We start from the raw sequence: 24,343 nt of genomic DNA, 5'->3' as shown, positions 1-24,343 counted from the left end.
CCTCTGATAAAAAGCATTCCAACAATGGCTACACTATCTTTTTAAAGGTATGATTTGAGAGAATTTGGCTACCATTTCTAGAAGGTCAAGTGACCATGTAAGGGGCTTCCTCTTTGGTTGATATAAATAGGTAGATCTGATTACTACTGTATATCATAAAAATTAAAATACTGAAGTAGATATAAATCTACAATACCATTAAGTCTTTTGTTTGCCTGCATCTTCATGTCAAGTAAAATTTGTGTTGATTGGGACCTCAACATATCTATTTTTTTAAGTGATCCAAATTAAAACTTACCATCTGAACTTCATGTTAATTTATGCTTAAAACACCATCTTAATAATTACTACGCTATTTTACTAAATTCTTCATTATATGAACGATTAATTGAAACAGAGGCAATGTACTTCAACAGAAATATGGTAACAAAAGGATTAACAATGAAAGAAACGGCACAATCTTATTAGTAACCCACAGATAGCAGTAAAATCAGTAAAATACCATAGATGCTTAGAAAAATAAAAGTTTATATTTATTCTTCAATGAAGCTTCTACTGAAGTAATAAAAACATTTTTATTAAATTAAACATTCATTCAAAGAGCAAAGGACTCAATAAAATACACTGACAGGAGTAGAAGTAAAATAAAGGTGAAGGTGCATGTCTCCTTGGCAGGATACAGCAATATTTTGTAGGGTGAGGGGCTTCAGAATGAGGTTTAAGTTACAAGTGAAAAAAACTTGCAATAAAGTTTTAATTAAAACTTTTTTTGAATACATGATGCTGTATACAAACTTTGTTCAAGGTGAGGTATACAATTGGAGTGAGGGGCATGAGGCAAAATTGGTCAAGAAACACTGATCTACTTCATTACTAACATTTGAAAAAAAGTTAAATTAAATAAAAGGAATATTCAAAAAATAACTTCCAATAAATCATCTTAGATAAAACATAGTTCATTTCTTTTCTTTTCATTAACATATTTTTTTATCTTCATCATTTATCAACGCACACATTTGGCTCTTAAAAACATGAGTTAGAACAGGTGTTGTACAGATGTGTGCACTTCTTAATGTCAATAAGTTGAACACACATTTTTGAAAATTTTTCTTATAAAAAAATTAATAAAAACATTTTGAACTAAAATATTTAGTATCCGATACAAAAAATTTTAACATCCAACTGACTAGATTTTAAAGAATTTTTTTGATAGGTCTGAAAATTCTAAACTTTTGTATTAATTCACAAAAGAGAAACCATTACATACCCTTAGTGCTAAGCTGTATAACAATGAAATAAAATGTGGTACAAGTATAGCTGAAAATTGAACACAAGAAAAACACTTTTAGCCTGTTGAATCTACAGTCCTAGCACCCAATAAATATTGTTTATACAGTCTACATGTATGTCAAATATCATTCAGTTATGATATGTAAGGTACAACTATACAGGACAAATACAGAGCCAGACTGTTTTGAAGTTCTGAGTTCAAATATGACTAAAGTTAACCCTTTCATTACTAACCCACCCATAGCCAGCCAAAAGAAGTTTTGGTTAATATTACCAAACAAGCCAGAACCATCCAAAATGACATTCATATTTTTATGAGAATTTCAGTACATTTGTGAAAACATGGTTTCACTATGTAAACAACTGACTTACACTGTACACCATTATTGTACATATCTAAGTGCTGGGAATTTTCGGAGATTTTCTCACATTTCCCCCCCCCCCCCCACACACACACACTTCAAATTTCTGAAATGTTTCACTATGGATGGAAAATGGATACCAGTTCCAAGTTGTCAAGCAGCAAGTTTGAATTCAAAGTATTTTCAGAAGACATACAAAAATCAAAGAAAATATACAGCAAACATAAAAACCATTACCAAGAGTTAATATGTAAATTAAAAATTTACACAAAGTAATCTTGGTGCCAAAACAAATATTTGACAAACCAAGAAACTTATAGAATTGCCATCCACATACATTTTGCATTTGAAAATAGATATTCTTGTTCATATTGTTTAGAATAGATATATTTTCCTTCATAAAATATTTGTGGTTACTAGGATTTTTTATTTATTTCCCAACAAACTTGTAAATCATATTATAAATAACCAAAACAAGGTAAATACATAGCTAACTTTAAAATCACTTTAGTTATTTATCCAAAGATTTTCCATGAGTGGGTGAGATGGCCTGTATATTCAGAATTCAGCTATACAACAAATGATCAGGTTTTAAAATGCCTAAGGCAAGCAGTATGTCACAACAGGGTTCCTACAACACCTTCAGGAGTCAAAGACATTCCCTACAACCACCGGGTATGCTATGATTAATTAGATCACTGTGTGAATAGACCATGCAATTATAACAGCCTACATGTTCAATCAGAACTGACTCAGGCTAGTTACACAACACACACACACATACATACATCTTTGGTTTTAGTAACTAAAACACCAAGACACTAAATTATGAATAAATATGTATAGGGAGTCATATCCATATGTTTGATAAACAATACACTTCATAATTAGACTAAATATATATTTATTAATACATATATATATGGATATAACTCTGTATATGTTTTGATATTTGTGTATCACTACTGGCTTATGAGGATAGTATGCACAATAACAACTGATGTATTTCTGTCTCATTACTAAAACTCTTGAAACACAGTGAGGCAAAGCAAATCAACAAAAAGATTACAATCCTTTTATTAACAGAGTGTAAAGGATTTTAATAATATTGATGTGTCATATAATTAACTTTCTAGATTTTAATTTTTCCCTTTTGTTTTCATTTGCAAAGTTTTATACAGGTTCAATATCTGATCATGATAAGATACCCTATTCCTAAATATGAACATTGTGTTAGAGTAGATTTGAACTCAGAGTCTGTATTTTAAAATGACTGCTCTTCATTTGGAAATAAATTTTCTTAGTTGAAATCCAGTTAAAGACAATATATATAATCAGAAATAGGACACCTAACAGTGACTGGATATGAAACCAATTGAAATCTTATATTAATGGAAACACATAACGAGATTCAGAGCCTGGAAAATTTCATTATCATAACTCAACTAAGAAACTTAAATATATCAAATATGTCGGAATAATCTATTAATTTTGTAGGGGAAACTACACACAGAGAAAAATCTGACAGCTATTAATCCTACCATTAGATGTGTACTTTTATGAATCAAGCCTTTACAGTCAATAATGTATTTACTGACTACCTATCTGACTTGTAGATACATTAACTAGTTTTTCAAAACAACTTAATTACTTATGAATTTATATTAAAGCTAATTGTTAATTTATTGCAAACAGAGAATTGGTTATAAGTAAGCAATCAGCATACTTATGCCAAAATATAAGACAACACCATCTCAAACCAATATTTACAATCTGACATAATTAATAATGTAAAAACCATTTAATCATTTAATCTGGGATGAACTACTAATACGTATATTATGTGTGTGTTGGGGGGGGGGGGGGTAGTTAATAATTTGCTGTGTATAAACTGATCTAACTTATTTAGATTTTGTTTACTTTTTACACTATCACAATGACTCAACAATAAAGTTAATCATGAAAAATTGTTTCTATAAGAAAACATTTTCCCAAGAATTATTAACATACTGTTGTTCATTGGAGTACAGAAAAATATTTATTAAAATTAACCCTCGTCATAATGTAATTTAAGCCCACATTTAAAAATTTTAGACACATAAAAATAAAAAGTAAATAAAAAGTTGCAGTTATGTTCTTTTCTGAAATTATAGATTTTAATTTTACCAAACTGATTTAACCTTATTTTGATGTATTCAGAAAGCTAGGATTTCATACCAGCTTAAAATAAACATTTTTTTTCTCCGTCAGAAAAATATGTTTTCATATTAATTTACCTTTAAACTATGTAACAGAAATATTAGTTAATCATTTTTAATATATATCTTGCAGTATTTTCCTTTTGCTAAGACCAAAAGTTTGTTTGGGGTAGTGGAAAACAAATGAAACATGCTCTGTATTACTGACACAAATTTTAGATGACACAAGAAAGATGAATAGTAAAAATTAAACTTGTTGAGATATGAAAGGACGATTTAAAAAGAACAAATGCAGGACTGTATAAGACCACTACAGTACATTTGCATTGACTCATTTATTTTAACCTTCAGTTGGTACATTTCTAACATTTCAAATGTGTAATACATAAAGAATATTTCTAAGAGTGCACAATGAAGAATTAACACCATATGTATGTATATGCATAAAGATACATGGCATTCAAAGGAAATAGAACACTCACTTCGTTAATTCATCATCACTATTTTAATGATCACTTTTCCGTGGTAGTATGAGTTAGATAGTTTACTGAAATAGAATTTTTCTGCCTTGATGCCCTTTCACTTGCAAACCCCCACCTGTTTCCAAGAAAGGTAATATTTCCACATGACCAGACATGCTCACACAGAACATTGAATGTGAATTTCTAGTATGACAGCTACACTCACAACTATCATGCAATATGTAAACAAAGAAACTTACACACACACACAATGACATTTGTCCATTATGTCTATAGAGATGTCCAGATTAGCAGCTTTACACTTAGTGGGTTCTGCGGTGGTTTATTAGGCCAATATTGGCAAAAATCTATGATTATAGTTGGGGCGTGTAATAGCAGAGTCAGGACTTAGTGGGACTCTTGCTTTCTATGCAACCCTCCTCATTTTAGTTTGTCAGACCATTTCTGATTCTGAAGGCTGTACTTCAGCCAGCAGCACTATGCCACAGTGAGAGATCTTGAGCAAAATACACACATACAACAGGCTTTTTCAGTTTCCACCAACCAAATTCACTCTCAAAGTTTTGTTCACCTGTGGCTTTGGAAGATGGCATTTGCATGCAAGTAGGCACTGAATCTAGATCATGTGACTGGGATGCAAACTTCTTAACCACATAGCTATGCTTGCACCTATATTAATTAATTAGTTGAATAATATTCCAAGAAATTTTTCTAGTGTAATGTATTTTACATTTAATCTCTGTCATTTTTGGGAGACAGCGAAGTATATGTTTAAGTGTGAGAGTGGATGCATATTAGAGTGGCCCTTATTTTTCAACTTTCTAAAAGTTTAGCTCCCAGCCCACTGTCTTGTTCCAATTAAAAAAACAAAAAAACAAAAAAAAAACAATCAATACAAAATTTTAGCTCAATCGAACAACTGCAAGGCGACCCTCATCAACCATGAAATTTTGAAGTTTTTGCCCGAAGAGTCATTTTCTTCAGATAAAATTTTTTATCTCTTATATAATTTTCTCCTTAATTAAAACCTTGTTCAGACATATTCTTGGTAATAGAAGGATAAGTGACAATAAATATAATGGGGAAGGCAACTTGCAAAGCTGGGGACAGAGTGCAGGTATAGGACAAACACCTATTTTTTGCTGTCATCCAGGTTGTGAGTTGTGTTCATCTGTTGAAAGAATTGTACTGCACCTAATGGTAGTGTTGAGAAGTAAAATATTAAGAAATATATGTTAGTGATAAACAGTGAACTAATATGACTTGTCCACGTTTGTAAATGCAAGTCAATTTATTTGTAATAACTTGTAAGCACTCATTCATTTTGTTGTGGTGCATTATGATATAGATCTTCCCCTGTTGTGTTGGTAGCCCTGATAAAGTTGTTATACCATGTTTATAACCTCTATGTTTTTATAATGTTATGTGCTTTGTATACTTATTATCAACGCCTTAGAACAAAATTTAGAGAAGCGAGAGACACAGAAATACATCACAAATTTAACCTAAATGACTGTAAAGAATTAGAATTGCACTGAGATGGAAAGCTGCTCCCAGCACTCACAGGTGTTGAAAAGGTTGATAGCCTGGCAATAATAGTAACTTTTCAAGGTAAGGAAATTCCAAAATCTTCAGGAGAACAGCAAGCCATGGCTGTTTACCAAGCAGTGGAAATGTGGGGCATAACCGACAAAATTCAGGCACTTTGCTGTGATACGACAGCAAGCAACACAGATTGAGTGAATGGTGCTAGTGCAAATCTAGAAAAGTTGTTCAATCGCGACCTGTTGTACTTCCCTTGCCATCATCACATATTTTAGTTAGTTTTTAGAAGCTGTTTTGACTCACTGATGGGTGCAACTTCTAGTCCAGACATGGCGTTTTTCAAAAGATTTTGAGAAACCTGAATGAAACTGAACAAGACGGTTTACATAATGAGTTGCAATGAAGTGCCTGATGATGTCCGCTCTACCATTCTTGGATTTCTTGAATACCATCTTTCTATGCAGAGACAACAGCGAAATGATTACCGAGAATTGTAGGAGTTAACGATGATCTTTCTTAGTGGCATTCTGAAGAATGGGATATCGTTTTATACACCAGGAACTGTAAATCATGCCAGGTGGAGGTCAAAAGCAATTTATCAACTGATAAATTATCAGGATATTGATTCAGAAATCAGTAATGCTGCTGCGAAAAAATTTTCCATCCATCTCTGGCCAAAACCTGTGGTTCTATCCATATTTGATGACAATATTCCAGAGGTGAAGCAAATATTGCTCAAGTTATGCTGGAAGCAGACAAAGGTGAAGAAGATGAAGAAGAAAAAAAAAATCAACTGAAAGGGTACATTCTGCACCAAAATGACTTTTCTTTCTATACAAACATCGAGTTTTTGTCTTTTGTAACTCCTGGTACAGAAACTTTCTTCACCAGATTTTCTCTCAGCATCATTTCTTCGACAAAGACCCTTCAACATGGAAGGATGATCCTAGTTACAAAAGTGGACTTGAAAAACTTGAGAAAACAGTTGTTGTGAACGATGTTGCAGAAAGGTGTCAAACTCATTCAGGATTACAATAACATTCTCACAAAAGATGAAACTGAGACACAATTTGTTTTACAGATTATTACCGAAAACTGTAAAACATATCCAACTGCCACTAAATCCTCTCTTATGCAAAAATAATGTTCAATTCATGTTTTTGGTTCTATAGAAATTATTGTTGTAAATAAAAATGCATTTCTCTTATAGAAGTTGTGTACTTTATTAAGAAAACCTAATATTTCTTAAGTTTTTCATCTTATTTCAGGAATTAGCTATTGGTAAATTTGATTCAGAACGTTTTTTACACCTGTTGGAGTTACCTGGATGTGTCTACATAAATTTCTCTAAGAAAGAAAAATAGAAAATGGTCAAGAAAAGGAACAGTATACCACTTTTCTACAGAATTAATCGTAGCGTAGACTAAGTTCCAACTTCAAGGCATTTGAAGGTTGCCTAACAGTTGCCCGATTAAGCTGAAATTTTGCACACCGTGTTGTTTTATTTAATGGAACAGGATTAGGAGGTGGGAGCAGCAAAATTGTAACTTTTGAAAAATTACCTATTGCTAAGGACCACTCTAATGTATCTATTACACACAAACACACACACACACACATATATATATACATTAATATACACAAATGCCAACCACTTTACAGAGTGTACTGGGTGAATTTTTTGTGTCTCCAGCAATACAGAAGTAATCAAGTCTACAAGAAAGCTACATCTGTAGCCCATGCCTGCTCACTCACAAACCGATTTACAGAGAGAGGCACAAAGGATAAGAAAGACAAAGATATGAATGAGAGGGATAAGTCAGAAGAGTGCTCAGTATTTGAAACAAATAATGAGGATAGAGCAAGTGGATAGAGTGATAACAGAGGCAAGGTAACCTGAAATATAAAGTGAGAATAGAGGGAGAGCCAGGATGCATAGGGTGAGTGTCTGTGTGTATACAGAGAGAGAGAGAGAGAGAGAGAGAGAGAGAGAGAGAGGTATGCATAGGTATAGATTACACATACCTATATGTACATACACACATATCATCATTGTATTAACTACTTTTCCATGCTTGCATGGATCAGATGGAATTTCTTGAGACAGATTTTCTATGGCTGGATACCTTTTCTGTCACCAACTCTCACTTGTTTCCAAGCAAGGTAAAATATCCCAATGTCCAAACATGTTTTTCAAAGAAATCTGGAAATGAATAACATCACTTGTACGACAGTAATGCTCATTTACAACCACATGTAAATCAAGACAAGGGGACACACAAATAAAAAACACATGCACCACACTACACACACACTTTCCAGTTTCTATTTACCAACTGCACCCACAAGACCAATATGTAGTGCAGTGGAACTGAACTTGAAACCACATTGTTAAGAAACAAACCTCTCAGTCACACACTTGGTGGGTGCGTGTATGTGTGTGCGCACATACATATATATGAATATATATAGACACATACATATATATATAAATATATATAGACACATATATATATAAAGATATATAGACACATACATATATATATAAATATATATAGACACATACATATATATCATCATCATCATCATCATCGTTTAACGTCCGCTTTCCATGCTAGCATGGGTTGGACGATTTGACTGAGGACTGGTGAAACCGGATGGCAACACCAGGCTCCAGTCTGATTTGGCAGAGTTTCTACAGCTGGATGCCCTTCCTAACGCCAACCACTCAGAGAGTGTAGTGGGTGCTTTTACGTGTCACCCGCACGAAAACGGCCACGCTCGAAATGGTGTCTTTTATGTGCCACCCGCACAAGCCAGTCCAGGGGCACTGGCAACGATCTCGCTCGAAAATCCTACAGGAGCCAGTCAGGCGGTACTGGCAACGGCCACGCTCAAAATGGTGCATCTCATGTGCCACCCGCACAAGAACCAGTCCAGGGGCACTGGCAACGATCTTACTTGGCTTGCCGGGTCTTCTCACGCACAGCCCATTTCCAAAGGTCTCGGTCCGTAGTCATCGCCTCGGTGAGGCCCAATGTACGAAGGTCTTGCCTCACCACCTCAGCCCAGGTCTTCCTGGGCCTACCTCTTCCACGGGTTCCCTCAACTGTTAGGGTGTGGCACTTTTTCACGCAGCTATCCTCCTCCATTCTCACCACATGTCCATACCAGCGCAATCGTCTCTCTTGCACGCCACAACTGATGCTTCTAATGTTCAGCTTTTCTCTCAAGATACTTACACTCTGACGGGTATTCACATTGACATTACACATCCAACGGAGCATACTGGCTTCATTCCTTGCGAGCTTACGTATGTCCTCAGCAGTTACAGCCCATGTTTCACTGCCATGTAGCATGGTTGTTCGTACGCATGCGTCAGACACATACATATATATATAAATATATATAGACACATATATATATAAATATATATAGACACATACATATATATATATAAATATATATAGACACATACATATATATATATATATATATATAAACAGTTAGAAGGATATGTATACATGTGTGCTTGTAACAGGGAAAAAACATTAGTAAACAGAAAACATTTGATGACTGAATCATGTTTCATTTCTGAGTATCTATGTTAATTTGGTGATCCATATCAAAAGCCCTTATAAATTAAAATTGATTGTAAATAAGAGCTAAAAACATTTAATTCAAATATTTGATAGAAAAAAAATCTCATACACGAAAAAAAAAAAGAAGAAGAAGAAAACTACTGCTCTTTATCTGTTTCAGTTATTGGCTTGCAACCCTATTGAGGCACTGCAGCATGCACAGTTAATTTATATCTCTCAAAAACTGTACATAAAATTCAAATAGTGTGAAATTAAAAGAGTTAGTAAAAGAAAAGTTGCTTAATCCAAAAGTAAAAATGGGCAAACGTGTTCTTACCTGAGGATGTATACAATGATAGTTGCAATGTGGTTGATACTTAAGGCAAGATGAAAAAGATCTTTGGATATTCAGCTGTAAAAAAGTAAAAGTGTAATTTAGATCACAATCATCATCATATGCCATATTCATCAAATAAAAACATGCATACATAATACACAACACACAAACTTCTTGATGTGTAAATATGCAGCCTATCTTAAAGAAAATAAGACTAATATAATTTGAGATTTCAAACTTATGGGATTGCTTTTAGCTCTCTCATGAAAAGCATGATTAATGCCCCTTTATGATATCAGTTAATGCACTTTCAAGATTTGATGTTTTAAGACTAGTGTACAGTTGTCTTTAGCATATCTTGTCAACTGTGCACAGACAGTTGCTCATGCATAGTATTTTTCAATGTTCAGCAGATCACAGGTCAACAATAAGGTTATTAAAATTGTAACACTTCACATTCTACATAGTAACTGCAATAAGTTTACTTACTATATGATAACAAATAGTCTATCATTTTCCTCTAGATAGTATTTCCAATTTTATGAACTGATTTATTAATTGTTGTTATCTAAGGTCTTGTTATTTAAGCATTTTTTTTTTTTTTAGATATTTAAGAAAAATATGAACATATACATTTCAACAATCACATACACACACACATTGCAAAGGGAGCAAGAGTGAGTTTTTCAGCTGGAAATATATTAAATGTAATTGTGGTATGGTAACTACCTTCTGTTCTTAAATTGAATGTGTCGCCGAGAAATATTTTTATGTAACTTAACTAAAACAAAATAAAATCATTTGACATTGCTATGGTTGTTGAAGAAAACAGTACTTGGTTTAAAACAACAAATTTTAAAACTTAGTGATACAAGCAAAACATTGTTTTAAAAGAAGTAGAAAAGCATATTGTTATAAAATAAAAGTCAATGTTTGACAATAAATACACTTCCCAATGACAAATTGTCTACTTTTTCAAGTAGTTTCAAGACACCTTTGAAAATCTTTTACTTAACATAATAACAATAGCTTCAATGATGTAAAAGCTTTATATGATACTTTTTTTGCATACTCCATTATTCAATGTCCTATTTTCTTTGTTTATATTAAAAAAACAAGTTCTCAAACTGGAAATAGTATCCAACTAGATGTTAAGATGTTCATAGAGAAACCATCTGTCAATGTCTACAGTTGGTTGGCAAAACTAAATGGATGTCCTGAGTTACAAATTATTTTAGCTATGTGCACTCTTCTATTCCCCTTCTAAATACTGTTTTAACCCTTCAATTCATGTAGAGCTCTCTCTATGTAAACGTCCCAAGCCTCTTAGAAACTAGAGGGTTTGATGAAACTTGGTGACAGGATGTAATAAATGTTGGGTTACACTGAGAATGATTTTTTATCCCCTGCTGTCATTGTTAGTCTCAGTCTTACCTACCCAGGTAGGATGAATGCAGGTAAGTTAATTATAGGTAGATGTTTGCTAGATATTATATTTACTAGATATTGTTTCCTGGGCATTGATTTCTTGCCTCAGAGTTGAATTTGTGCACAAGTAATCTCTGTAACTTGGAAGTTGCCCAAATCTCATCAGAAAAAGTATTCCTAGATATGTCTTCATTTCATCCATTGATGTAACGAAGGTGGTGTTACCCTGTTGATGCACATACCTTGAGGTCTTATTGCTGATCCTCCCAAATGTTACTCAGGAAAAAGTTGAAAATACTCAACAGGTTTTGCTTGTAAGTTCAAAAGATTTTTTAGGGCCCACATCACTAAGAAAAGCATTCATGCACAACTTTGTCATCACTGCTTGACAAATCCAGTTACAAATTGCCGTCTGGATCACAGACATCAATAGAGAGTAAATATGAGACTGAAATATCAGTTTGATTATTTTCTCCATATCAAAGCTCACTTTCTCTAATTAAATCATTAATAATATCATTGAATTTCAACTCACTGTTTGAAGTATTACCTGACATGACACTTGAAAATTGAAGTGAATAAACAATGGACAATAACACATATGGTGTAAATAGAATGTCTTTTAACAAGAGGTCCTTTCTAAATTGAGGCTAAACTTTGTTTCTTGCACAAGAGTATTTAGTTCCTCCTTTGTGCCCACCTCAAACAACAACAGGGTTGTGTGCAGATCAGGACTTGGTGATAATTTCAGTTATTTGAGTTACATGAGTTAAAACAAAGAGAAAAATCAATGTTTGACAACATACAAAAATTTTAAATGGATAAAAGGTAGCATTGAAAGTTGGTTAAGGCTTATTCTGTAGAACACAAGAACATCAAAAATAAACACTGCTAACATAGTGGTAATTAATTAAACTAGCTGCCAAAAAATATATGTATGCCAATTAGTGTATTTGATTTAATAAAACCTTATATGTACAGTGAATTGCTGATAAATCTCAATAACAGCTAAAACTGATTCAATAGAGCCTTCTTTTTTTCTGTAAACAGTGAGATTATAAAAACAGTAATTTAGTTGTCTAATGTATTTGAGTTTAATTTATACATGCAGTATTGGTGGAAATCTAAATATTTTTTTGTACTACATTATAATTGTAGACATATACAATTATATATACTCATTCATCTAGACATTATGTACACACACACAATGCTAAAATAAAAAACCACAAGTGCGTTTGTATATGTATACATACACATATAGTCACAATCTGTTAACAGGCAAAGCTCAGGTAAATTTATTTTTTGATATATTAAACATACCTTTCAACTGTACCCAACATGTTGAGTTCTATATTAGATAATATTATACACTTTTTATATGCTTTACAATTCTTACATTATATATATGCATACACACATATCATTGTTTCATACCAACTTCCCATTCTGGTATAGGTTTAACAGGTTAACACAGTTTGAGTCAGTTCTTTGTAGTTACTGCTGACATGGGTTAGACAGTTTGACAGGAGCTGGCAAGTAAGAGAGCTGCACCAAGCTCTATTGTCTGCTTTGGCATGGTCTCTACAGCTACATGCCCATCCTAAAGCTAACCCCTATACAGAATATATTGAGCTTTTTATAGGGCACCAACATTGTCACCAAGTAACTTGCAAGACAAAGACCTCTTCCCTGGCAGAGGGAGTGATGTTGAGGGAGGTGGTTTTGTACCAGCTGAGAGGTTTAAAGTATTATAATAGAGGGCTAGAGATAGGTGTCTTACTACATATATATTTTACATAGTGCACACATTACCTGATATAGACCTCAATATGCTGGATAGAATGGATATATAGATTTATATCAAAAGTTGACAGTCTATTCAGTTTTACTCTGAGTGGGTTGTTGACGAACAGCTCAACAGTCAACTCAGAGAGGGAGAGAGAGAGAGAATGAGAGAAATATACACACACATACAACTACATACATATATTGTATGTATGTGAGTGTGTGTGCTGCACAGAACTTCTTGCTATGAATTTTAAGGTTTGTTTTGCCATGCCTGCACAAATGGGTAGGTCTTCTGTATTGTTACAAACTGACACGATCCTTTGTTATCTCTTCAATGAGAAGCAACAACCTCTGATCAGTTGTCACCACTTGTTTCAAGCACAAAGCACTTTTTTCTACCACTGTCCTCATCCATACATATCACACACCCATACAAATGTAATCTATCTCCTTTCATTATTTCACCTGATTCCTTTATATTTAGTTCTCTTTTGTGCTCATGTACACTAACATTACACATGTACAGTGTGTCCCTTCATTTCTTTCTGGTCTTCACATATACTGACCATTCAAGATTCACATCTTGTTCCTACATGCACTGTTCCTATTTTGGCTACTATACATTTACAAGTGAGTTTGAAAAAAGGTAGTTCTCTCAGTCAGGACCTCAGGAAGATTACCCACATTTTTGCATCACCATTGGCAAGACAGAATTTAAGACAGTTTACCATTTCAACTATTTGAAGGGCATCAGCTTGTCTGATGTCATGGTCAACAAAGACAGAGAAAACAGATGTAAAAACAAACACAGCATTCAACAAACAGTACCAGAAACATCTATAAGAGCAACCACCCTCCTGACTCTAAGTTGTGGGTTACATATGGCCATCAGCAACAACTCCTTGAACAATTCCACTATTGCTGCCTCCTCGCTATCTTCAACACCTACTAGATTAAGCTTATTATCAACACTGAAATTATTGAACAAGCACTGATTCTGGATACATTTTCAGAAAAGAACATTACTGCTGGCCCAAAATTGCACTGTATGTAAAATTTCTACTGGCCAACATGACAAGGGACACCTAAGAAAAAATCTGAGGACGTTTTGAAGAAGTCTGATGATGCCTGTCGAGTATCCATCGTGGCCTGTTATAGGCTCCAATTGTGAAGTTTGACAATAGGCCAGCCACCAGTCTGTCATCACCTTTGACAATGGATACAGGAATGCCTTTGAGGACAAAAGAACATTAAGAACCATGACATGGTAACACTGGACCCTGAAAAAATTTATTTTTTAGCCACTGTATCTAGGTTTGCCTATCCTATTTTGGCCTAGTTAGTTACCAGTTGATATGAAAGCTCCACTCATAATATGTGTGTGTGTGTGTGTGTGTGTGTGTGTGTGTACACTGCAGACTTGCATGTCATAGATGACAAGTGAGGAGGGTTCTGCAATTTCTAGCAGAAAAACCTACACAGATGATTTCTTTAAAATGATCAGATCTTTGTGTGGCACATTAGCTCACTACCTCTACCAAATAGATTTTATTTGTACAGGTGCACAATGAACCACACATTGAAGTGACTGCAAAGTGAGATGAAGTGTTTTTCTCAAGAATACAACACACTAGCTGGTTTGGGAATCAAAACCATGATGCACGATAACTGCTAGACCATGCATCCTTGCTCATGTGTGTGCATGCACATGCAAGCACACTCATAAATACAGGCATATCTATTCGGTTGAGAAGTTTGCTTCCCAACCATATGGTTAGGGATTCAGTTCTACTCCACATTACTTTACTCAGTTTGCTATGTAAGTGATTTTGTGTGTGTGTGTGTGTGTGTGTGTGTGTGTGGAGGGAGAGAAAGACCTAATAATTGGGGACTGGCACACAATACTGATGTTTAAGTCCAACCCATGCTAGCATGGAAAGCGGACGTTTAAACGATGATGATGATGATGATGCTCAAAAGTGAAGAGGATAACAACCTATAGTAAATAATGGAGTCCTCAAGAAGTACTCATTTCTCTATAGCCTTCCATGAAACCCCAGAATTACTAGGCTGGTATACCTATTTAATCTGGAAGAGAAATGCTCTGCTTACCAAAAAAAAAAAGAGGGGAAAAAAGTCATCCATGTTTGACTTCTATAAACATGACAATGAAGCTTACATATACACAAAAGGTTTTCGGAACATCATTAAGCCACAATCCTTGAGAAAACAAAAACAGGGCAGAGCTGATCCTTTGTTGAAGAAAAAGGGAAGTCACCAACCCTTATGGAAAAAAGGTCAAGATAATAGACGAGGAACAACACTGAAAAATAAGATGACTGAAAGAATCAGCAGATATGTTGGGTTTTAGTATAAACTCCTTGGTAGGCCTAGTATAAAGATAAACACAATGCAGGAAGCCTTTAATTAAGAAAGAACATTAAAACTCGTGTACTTCATTTGCCTACAAATTAAACCATGCATTTTCTGTTACATATCTTGTCCTATATAATTTAATCATGTCATTTAACAACTACTTTTATTTGAATTTTTACTATCTCTCCTTTCTTCCAGCTTGTACTTCACACTATTTCCCTGTTTATTATTTTGTGTTCTTTTACATAGGCCTGTCTAATTTCTTTCTCATTTTTTTCTTTCTTAATTATCATTTATCTCCTCCTATTTCTCAATTCTTACGCTGTTCACTAACTCATTTTACCATTTTATTCGTATTTCCTTTTCAAGAAATAAACCAATAATTAAATAACACCATGCAATTCACTAAGTGAGTCTGTCTCAGTCTGTAAGTAACCCAGCACAGCCTATAAACATTAGGCAGCCATTACCACACCAACTCCCTGCTTCCAGTCTATACTTCTCTGTCTCTTGCACTTTAAACTCTATCAATAGGAACAGTTTCCTATACTATCAAGCAAATTTCTTGAGAAGACAGATTAAGGAAGTTGTTTTGAAATATATTTTTTCAGCTTCGCACATATCACTCACTCAGTGATCTATACATACATGCACTTACATGTGTGCATATGTATGAATGTATGTATGTATAATCTCTCTTTCCTTTCCTGAGCATCCAATAATACTATCCATATCACGTCCTCACTTTGTTATTTTTTTGTTTTTTTGTTATTGTGTTTTTGAACTATATATATATATATATATATATATATATTGTTGTATTTGGGGATGGTCATGTTGCCAGTTTAGTCAATAAAAACATACGCACTATATATTTGGTGTTAATTTGCTTCAGCTTTATACTACATTAATCATATTTTGGCCACAGTTCTTTTGTCACACTTCCATGACCTCATCAGTGGTCCTTTCCTTTCTTCTTTCTTATTTGTGTGTCCCTCCTTACTAACGATCAGCCATTTTTACTATATATATATATATATATCATCATCATCATCGTTTAACGTCCGCTTTCCATGCTAGCATGGGTTGGGCGATTTGACTGAGGACTGGTGAAACCGGATGGCAACACCAGGCTCCAATCTAATTTGGCAAAGTTTCTACAGCTGGATGCCCTTCCTAACGCCAACCACTCAGAGAGTGTAGTGGGTGCTTTTACGTGTCACCCGCACGAAAACGACCACGCTCGAAATGGTGTCTTTTATGTGCCACCCGCACAAGCCAGTCCAGGGGCACTGGCAACGATCTCACTCGAAAATCCTACGGGAGCCAGTCAGGCGGTACTGGCAACGGCCACGCTCGAAATGGTGCATCTCATGTGCCACCCGCACAAGAGCCAGTCCAGGGGCACTGGCAACGATCTTACTTGGCTTGCCGGGTCTTCTCACGCACAGCACATTTTCAAAGGTCTCGGTCAGTAGTCATCGCCTCGGTGAGGCCCAATGTACGAAGGTCTTGCCTCACCACCTCAGCCCAGGTCTTCTTGGGCCTACCTCTTCCACGGGTTCCCTCAACTGTTAGGGTGTGGCACTTTTTCACACAGCTATCCTCATCCATTCTCACCAAATGTCCATACCAGCGCAATCGTCTCTCTTGCACACCACAACTGATGCTTCTAATGTTCAGCTTTTCTCTCAAGATACTTACACTCTGACGGGTATTCACATTGACATTACACATCCAATGGAGCATACTGGCTTCATTCCTTGCGAGCTTACGTATGTCCTCAGCAGCTACAGCCCATGTTTCACTGCCATGCAGCATGGCTGTTCGTACGCATGCGTCATACAGTCTGCCTTTTACTCTGAGTGAGAGTCCCTTTGTCGCCAGCAGGGGTAAGAGCTCTCTAAACTTTGCCCAGGCTATTCTTATTCTAGCAGCTACACTTTCAGCGCACCCACCCCCACTACTAACTTGGTCGCCCAGATAGCGGAAGCTATCGACTACCTCTCTCTCTCTCTCTCTCTCTCTCTCTCTCTCTATATATATATATATATATATATATATAGGTATGGTGATGCAAACAGGAAAAATAGACCTCAAAATATGAGTGTTTGTATATTTTTAATATTTAGCACAACAGAGTGACTCAAACTCTGAAAGTTTTGTGCATTCGCATCTAGCAAACTTTGATAAGTGTGAACGCATGAAACTCTTGGACCATTAATTGTGCTTGTTAACTCAGCTAAATATTAATAAAAATAAGTGCACACACACAATATTACATTGTATTACATGTATATGCATGCAAGCATATGAGTAGCTGAATATGGCTGGATAGTTAAGAAGCTCATTTTGCAATCTTGAGGCCCCAGGTTCAAAATCTTTGTGTGGCATCTTAAACAAATGTCTTTCACAAGTGCCTGAGGTCAAGCCATGCTTTCTAAGTGAAACTGAATAAAGGCAAATTGTGAAGAAGCCTGGTATATGGATTGTAGCTCTAATTCAAAAGTCCAGATGTTCCACAATGTCTCACACTAATTCTACCTGAGAACTACAAGATATGTCTGTGGAATGCTCAGCCATTTACTAATCCAATGAGCCTGTTGGAGCAATTGATTAAATTGCTACAAATTCATGTTTTGAAGATTCTAACCAAAATCTATTCCACCCATGCCAGTATGGAAAATTAGGTACAAACAAACATAACATATGTGCGTGCACACACACATTCATTCAATTTGTTCAGAGATAATACATTTACTTACAATAACATGATTTGGGGTTTGGTCCTATTGCACTGCACCTAAGGCAAGTGTTTTCTGTTGCCCTGGGTCAACAAAGACCTTGTGATCTGGTAAATGGAAAAATGAAAGAGACTTGTTATGTGGTGTGTATGTGTATTTTTATATGTGTGCTTCTCTGAAAATCAGTGAGCTACAAGCAGTGATGATGTCATTTCCCCCCCTCTCGATAAATCACATCCTGTGCCTATATATATACATACACATATATATATATATATATATATGTATATATATATATATATATATATGTATATATATATATATATATATATATATATATACACACACACACACAATTATCATCATCATTTAGCATCCATATTTCATGCTGGCAGGGTCTGGATGGTTTGGCAGGATCCAATGGACCCAAGGACTGCAATACATATACACATAAATACAGAAAAATAATACAAAACATGAGAGATTGTTTCTAACTACTTTACATACATTTCATTAACATAAAATGATTAAGATACATAATGTATGTTACATAATCACTTACTCAAAATGAATGGTCAAATCTTTAGAGACATTAACCTTTCCATGTAACATTACTGGATTGTTGAATTGTCAAAAGAAGTAACCATCATTAGGATAGTCACTATCTGCTATATATCAGTAATTAAAATATTCATTTTTCATTTTCACATCTGCCAGAATGTATTAGGAATGAATATGTTTTGATATCTTGCTGTTTAACCAGCACAGAATGATTTATTATTGCTTTGGCAGACAAAAGCAAGTCATCCTTGTCATTGTTTTACCTTCGTGTCCCATGCTGGCATTGGTTGAATGTTTTGACAGGATTCAATGGGTCCAATGACTACATCATGCTCCAGTGTCTGCTTTGGCATGGCTTCTACAATGGATGCCCTTCCTAACATCAACTACTTTATTATGTGCATTGGGTGCTCTTTTTCTGTGGCACTGGCACTAGAAGCTGCTATGCAGCTTACAAGATTACAAAAATGAGGGGGTGGGGCAGATTTACACAAAGAGACATAGAGTAACAGTATGAGAAGTGGCGCATGTGTTTTTGAGCAAGTTCTTGTAAAGAAGCTACATAGCAACACACACAAGCAAATGTGTGTGTGTGTGTGTGTGTGTGTGTGTGTGTGTGTGTGTGTGTGTATAGATATATATATATATATATATATATATATATATATATAAGCTGTTAGATCAGGTTATGAAAGTTACAGAGAGGGTCATAGCCCAACTAATTAGGGAGCGAATCAATTTAGATGAGATGCAGTTTGGGTTCGTGCCAGGTAAAAGCACTACTGATGCCTTATTTCTAGTGAGACAGTTGCAGGAGAAATACCTAGCTAAGGATAAACCTCTGTACCTGGCTTTCGTTGACATGGAGAAAGCCTTTGACAGGGTCCCCCGATCCCTTATCTGGTGGTCAATGAGGAAACTTGGGATAGAAGAATGGTTAGTGAGAGCTGTGCGAGCCATGTACAGAGATGCTGCCAGTAAGGTGAGGGTTGGAAATGAGTACAGCAATGAATTCCGGGTAGAGGTAGGGGTCCACCAAGGTTCCGTCCTCAGCCCCCTCTTATTTATCATAGTCCTCCAGGCAATCACAGAGGAGTTCAAGACAGGTTGCCCCTGGGAGCTCCTCTATGCTGATGACCTTGCCCTAATTGCGGAGTCACTATCAGAACTAGAGGAGAAGTTTCAGGTGTGGAAGCAAGGTCTAGAATTGAAGGGCCTTAGAGTCAACCTAGCTAAAACCAAAATCCTAATAAGTAGGAAGGTAGATAAAACACAAACCCCTTCAGGTAGATGGCCCTGCTCAGTATGTAGAAAAGGAGTAGGTAGTAACTCTATAAGATGTACCCGGTGCAAGCTATGGACACATAAGAGGTGCAGCAACATCAAAGGCAGGTTAACTAGCAAGTTAGTTTTTGTTTGTGGCAGATGTTCAGGTGCAATAAAGGCTGTAAACAAACAGGAAACAACTTCTATCTCATTCCAGGGTGAAAAACTAGAGGTAGTCGATAGCTTCCGCTATCTGGGCGACCAAGTTAGTAGTGAGGGTGGGTGCGCTGAAAGTGTAGCTGCTAGAATAAGAATAGCCTGGGCAAAGTTTAGAGAGCTCTTACCCCTGCTGGCGACAAAGGGACTCTCACTCAGAGTAAAAGGCAGACTGTATGACGCATGCGTACGAACAACCATGCTACATGGCAGTGAAACATGGGCTGTAACTGCTGAGGACATACGTAAGCTCGCAAGGAATGAAGCCAGTATGCTCCGTTGGATGTGTAATGTCAATGTGAATACCCGTCAGAGTGTAAGTATCTTGAGAGAAAAGCTGAACATTAGAAGCATCAGTTGTGGTGTGCAAGAGAGACGATTGCGCTGGTATGGACATGTGGTGAGAATGGAGGAGGATAGCTGCGTGAAAAAGTGCCACACCCTAACAGTTGAGGGAACCCGTGGAAGAGGTAGGCCCAGGAAGACCTGGGCTGAGGTGGTGAGGCAAGACCTTCGTACATTGGGCCTCACCGAGGTGATGACTACTGACCGAGACCTTTGGAAATGTGCTGTGCGTGAGAAGACCCGGCAAGCCAAGTAAGATCGTTGCCAGTGCGCCTGGACTGGTTCTTGTGCGGGTGGCACATGAGATGCACCATTTTGAGCGTGGCCGTTGCCAGTACCGCCTGACTGGCTCCTGTAGGATTTTCGAGCGAGATCGTTGCCGGTGCCCCTGGACTGGCTTGTGCGGGTGGCACATACAAGACACCATTTCGAGCGTGGCCGTTTTCGTGCGGGTGACACGTAAAAGCACCCACTACACTCTCTGAGTGGTTGGCGTTAGGAAGGGCATCCAGCTGTAGAAACTCTGCCAAATCAGACTGGAGCCTGGTGTTGCCATCCGGTTTCACCAGTCCTCAGTCAAATCGTCCAACCCATGCTAGCATGGAAAGCGGACGTTAAACGATGATGATGATGATGATGATAATATATATATATATATATATATATATATATATATACATTCTATTATACGTTTCAGTTTTGAGGCTGCAACCATGCTGGGGCACCACCAGTGTAATCACCTTTTAATTGGCCAATTCTATGGGATTGGCTTTTGGTGAAGGAGGGAGTTCGATACTGCTGCCTTCTTTTGAGTTTCCTGCCTTGATATTGGTTCATCTGGGATCTTAAATAGCAAGAGGTCAAGTTGTTTCTTGAAAACATCTACTCCCACTCCATAGGGATACCTCAGATGTTTTGGCAAGGAGTTAAATAGCTGTGGGCCTTTGAATTCCAAGTTATTGCAGTACATGGTCCTCACCTTAGATGAGACAGCTGCGACTTTTGGAACAGTGCAGTGATGTCTATTTCAATGTCTGGTATAACTCTCAATTCCAAAGTTTGGTGCCAGCCCCTCCAGCATCTTCCACACATATAGCACTGCATACCTCTCCCATCTTCACTCCAAGGAGTAGAGTCGTAGCTCTTTCAGTCTCTCCCGGTAGCTCGGCTGTTTCATTGATGCAATCTTCCTCATGTAATATCGCTGAACCATCTCAAGTTCTGCTATTAATCCTACAGTGTAAGGTGACCACAGTTGAGAAGCAGTAGCCCAGACAGCTGAGGACAAATGTCCTCCATAGGACCAGCATAGTTTCTTGTTCTGAAGGTTCTCAGAATCCATCCAGCCATTTACCTACACACTACCAACATCTGGAGTGCGAAAGTTAAATTTTTATTGATACTGTTAGCACTAAAGAAATATGAAAAATGAGAGATATGTGTTTCTCAAAATAAGCAAACATGTGCTGACCCAGTAATGAACTTCATTGAAGATTTCAGAGTAAATTTGTTCTAGATCTTTTTGTGGCACTAAACAGTTTGTATGCTGAACTCAATAAACAAGAGCCAACATTCTTGCTTGTTTCACTGATCTGGGAGTAGCTTTGACTGAACAAACATAACCTGGTTAAAACGCTAGTGTCTCAAAGTCCTCCAACATCAGTCTGAGGCTATAGTAGAAGACACCTGCCCAAAATGTTACACAGTGGGGCTGAACCCGGAACCATGTTGTTGGGAAGCAAGCTTCTTACCACACAGCCACATCTGATCCTTGCTGTTCTGCATAGATATGGTAATTTATCATATACAGATTGTTTTTAGATATTATATTAATCACACACACAAATGAAATCCACCTCAATCCCCATCTCTAATGAAGTCACACTCTTTTCACTTTAGTGCACTTACCTACTCACCCATCTTTTCTATTCTTTCTCCTTGTACCTTGACCTTTCCCCTCTCCCCACCACCCCATCTCTCTCATTTCAGAAAAGGAAGCCAGGTATTCACCTCTTCATCAAGACATCTACCTCTGTCCTTCTACCATACTTTCGCATTGTTCAATACTACACCCCATTTTGTTGAGGGATTTTGTCTTGCAAGTACTTGGTGACATCACCAGTGTTGGTGCCACCAAAAAAAAGTACCCAGTACACTTTGTAAAGTCGTTTGTGTTAGGAAGGGTATCCAGCTGTAGAAACCATGCCAAAGCAAACACTGGAGCTCAGCAGAGCCCTCTGGCTCATCAGTTCCTGTTGAACAGTCCAATCCATTCCAACAAGGAAAAAATGTTAAATGATGATGATACAATTGAAAGGTACAAATGTGCTTTAAACAGGTATCGTTTTGATTCTTCTCACTAACTTCTTTCTTAAAGGGTTCACCTGAAACGTTAGCCTATTTCTTATCCTTTTCCCTTCTTTTCTGCATACAGTTCACTGTGAACAGCTGTTTAAGTTAATTTTTGAGGGTGTCTACATTTTGTCCACTACCTTTTGAATTTTTGCCTCACTCTTACATTGTCCAGCTGTCTCTTATTTCCCCTTATTCTATTCTAACCCCCCCTCTCTCTCTCTCTCTCTCTCTCTCTCTCTCTCTCTCTCTCTCTCTCTCTCTCTCTCTCTATATATATATATATATATATATATAGAGAGAGAGAGAGAGAGAGAGAGAGAGAAAGATGATGTAAAAGTTGTAAATCATATTAAAAAATTTATTTTATGCAGTGCAAATATCTGATGCATGACTTAATATGTTGGGGCGGAGTGGATAATGGTTGCGAACAATCTATAGCCTTGGATGAAACTGAGTAGACTGTAGAACTTCATGTAGGTATTATATCATCATCGTTTTAATGTCCACTTTTCCATGTTTGTATGGATTGGATGGAGTCTATAAAAGCGGATTTTCCATGTCAGGATGTCTTTCCTACTGCCAACCCTTACCTGTTTCCAAGCAAGGTAATATTTCTCCAAGGCTAAACATGTTTTCACAGAATAATGGAAAAGAATACTGCTGCTTGTATGATAGTGAAACTCATTTACAACTACCACTTGACACAAACATACATATGTGTACATATACATGTCTATATACACACAGTTTCAGCTTACAATTTAAGGGACGGACAAATATATTATAAATACACACATCATTGTTTTACTATTCACCAGTTGGGCAAGTCACCACATATTCAATGATGCCGATATTATTGACACATTGGAAGACTGCATCTTACTTGTCAGTTTCATTTTTGTATTGGACACACATTCTAATGCTAACCATTCTACTCATGATACCATCACTAGGAAGGAGTCATGTCCTTGATAAGAATAAAGGCTCTACTCAAGATTTGTCTTTAGAGTGTAATGGGTGCATTTCTTATGGCTATATATGTATACACATATAGGTACATGTACACGCATTTGTACACATACATATATTTATACACATACACGCACACGCGAGTAGGTGTGGCTGTAAGAATAAGAATTAGCTTCACAGCCATGCGGTTTCTTGCCTAGTTCCACAGCATAGCACCAAGGCCACCTGGGTCATCTACTAAAGCCTTTGGCCTTGTGTGGATTTAACAAATGGAAACTGAAAGAAACCAACCATCTCTCTCTCTCTCTCTTTCTCACTACACACACATTTATGTAAGTATGCATATGCATGTTTATGTGTGCCTCATCTTGTTGGATATCACATGCAAACTATAAACAAATATCACATCATGCACGCAGTGCTGTTCGCTTGCAATTTTTCCTAAAAGCATATTATGCTTTGTAGTTGGAGCAACAAGGTAAAATACCATTTTACAT

General features: G+C 36.5%; 1 protein-coding gene across 10 annotated transcripts in view; it reads right to left on the bottom strand.

Annotated features, from left to right (window-relative positions):
• LOC106872134 (uncharacterized) overlaps positions 1–24,343 on the bottom strand; it is a 108,131-nt gene that overhangs the window by 60,652 nt on the left and 23,136 nt on the right. For 8 of the 10 annotated variants that reach the window (XR_016240787.1, XM_014919006.3, XM_089347924.1 and 5 more), the window contains exon 2: positions 9,796–9,870. The gene's annotated coding sequence lies outside the window, so the exon portion shown is untranslated. Of the gene's footprint in view, positions 1–9,795; positions 9,871–18,155; positions 18,242–24,343 lie in introns of all 10 variants that reach the window. The other 2 variants (XM_052965656.2, XM_089347925.1) reach the window with 1 other exon arrangement.

Source organism: Octopus bimaculoides, chromosome 2 (genome assembly GCF_046866305.1).
Source record: "Octopus bimaculoides isolate indiv1 chromosome 2, ASM4686630v1, whole genome shotgun sequence".
NCBI lineage: Eukaryota > Metazoa > Mollusca > Cephalopoda > Octopoda > Octopodidae > Octopus > Octopus bimaculoides.
Note: the sequence above shows the minus strand (reverse complement) of the source record. Positions and strands in the feature narration are given on the sequence as shown.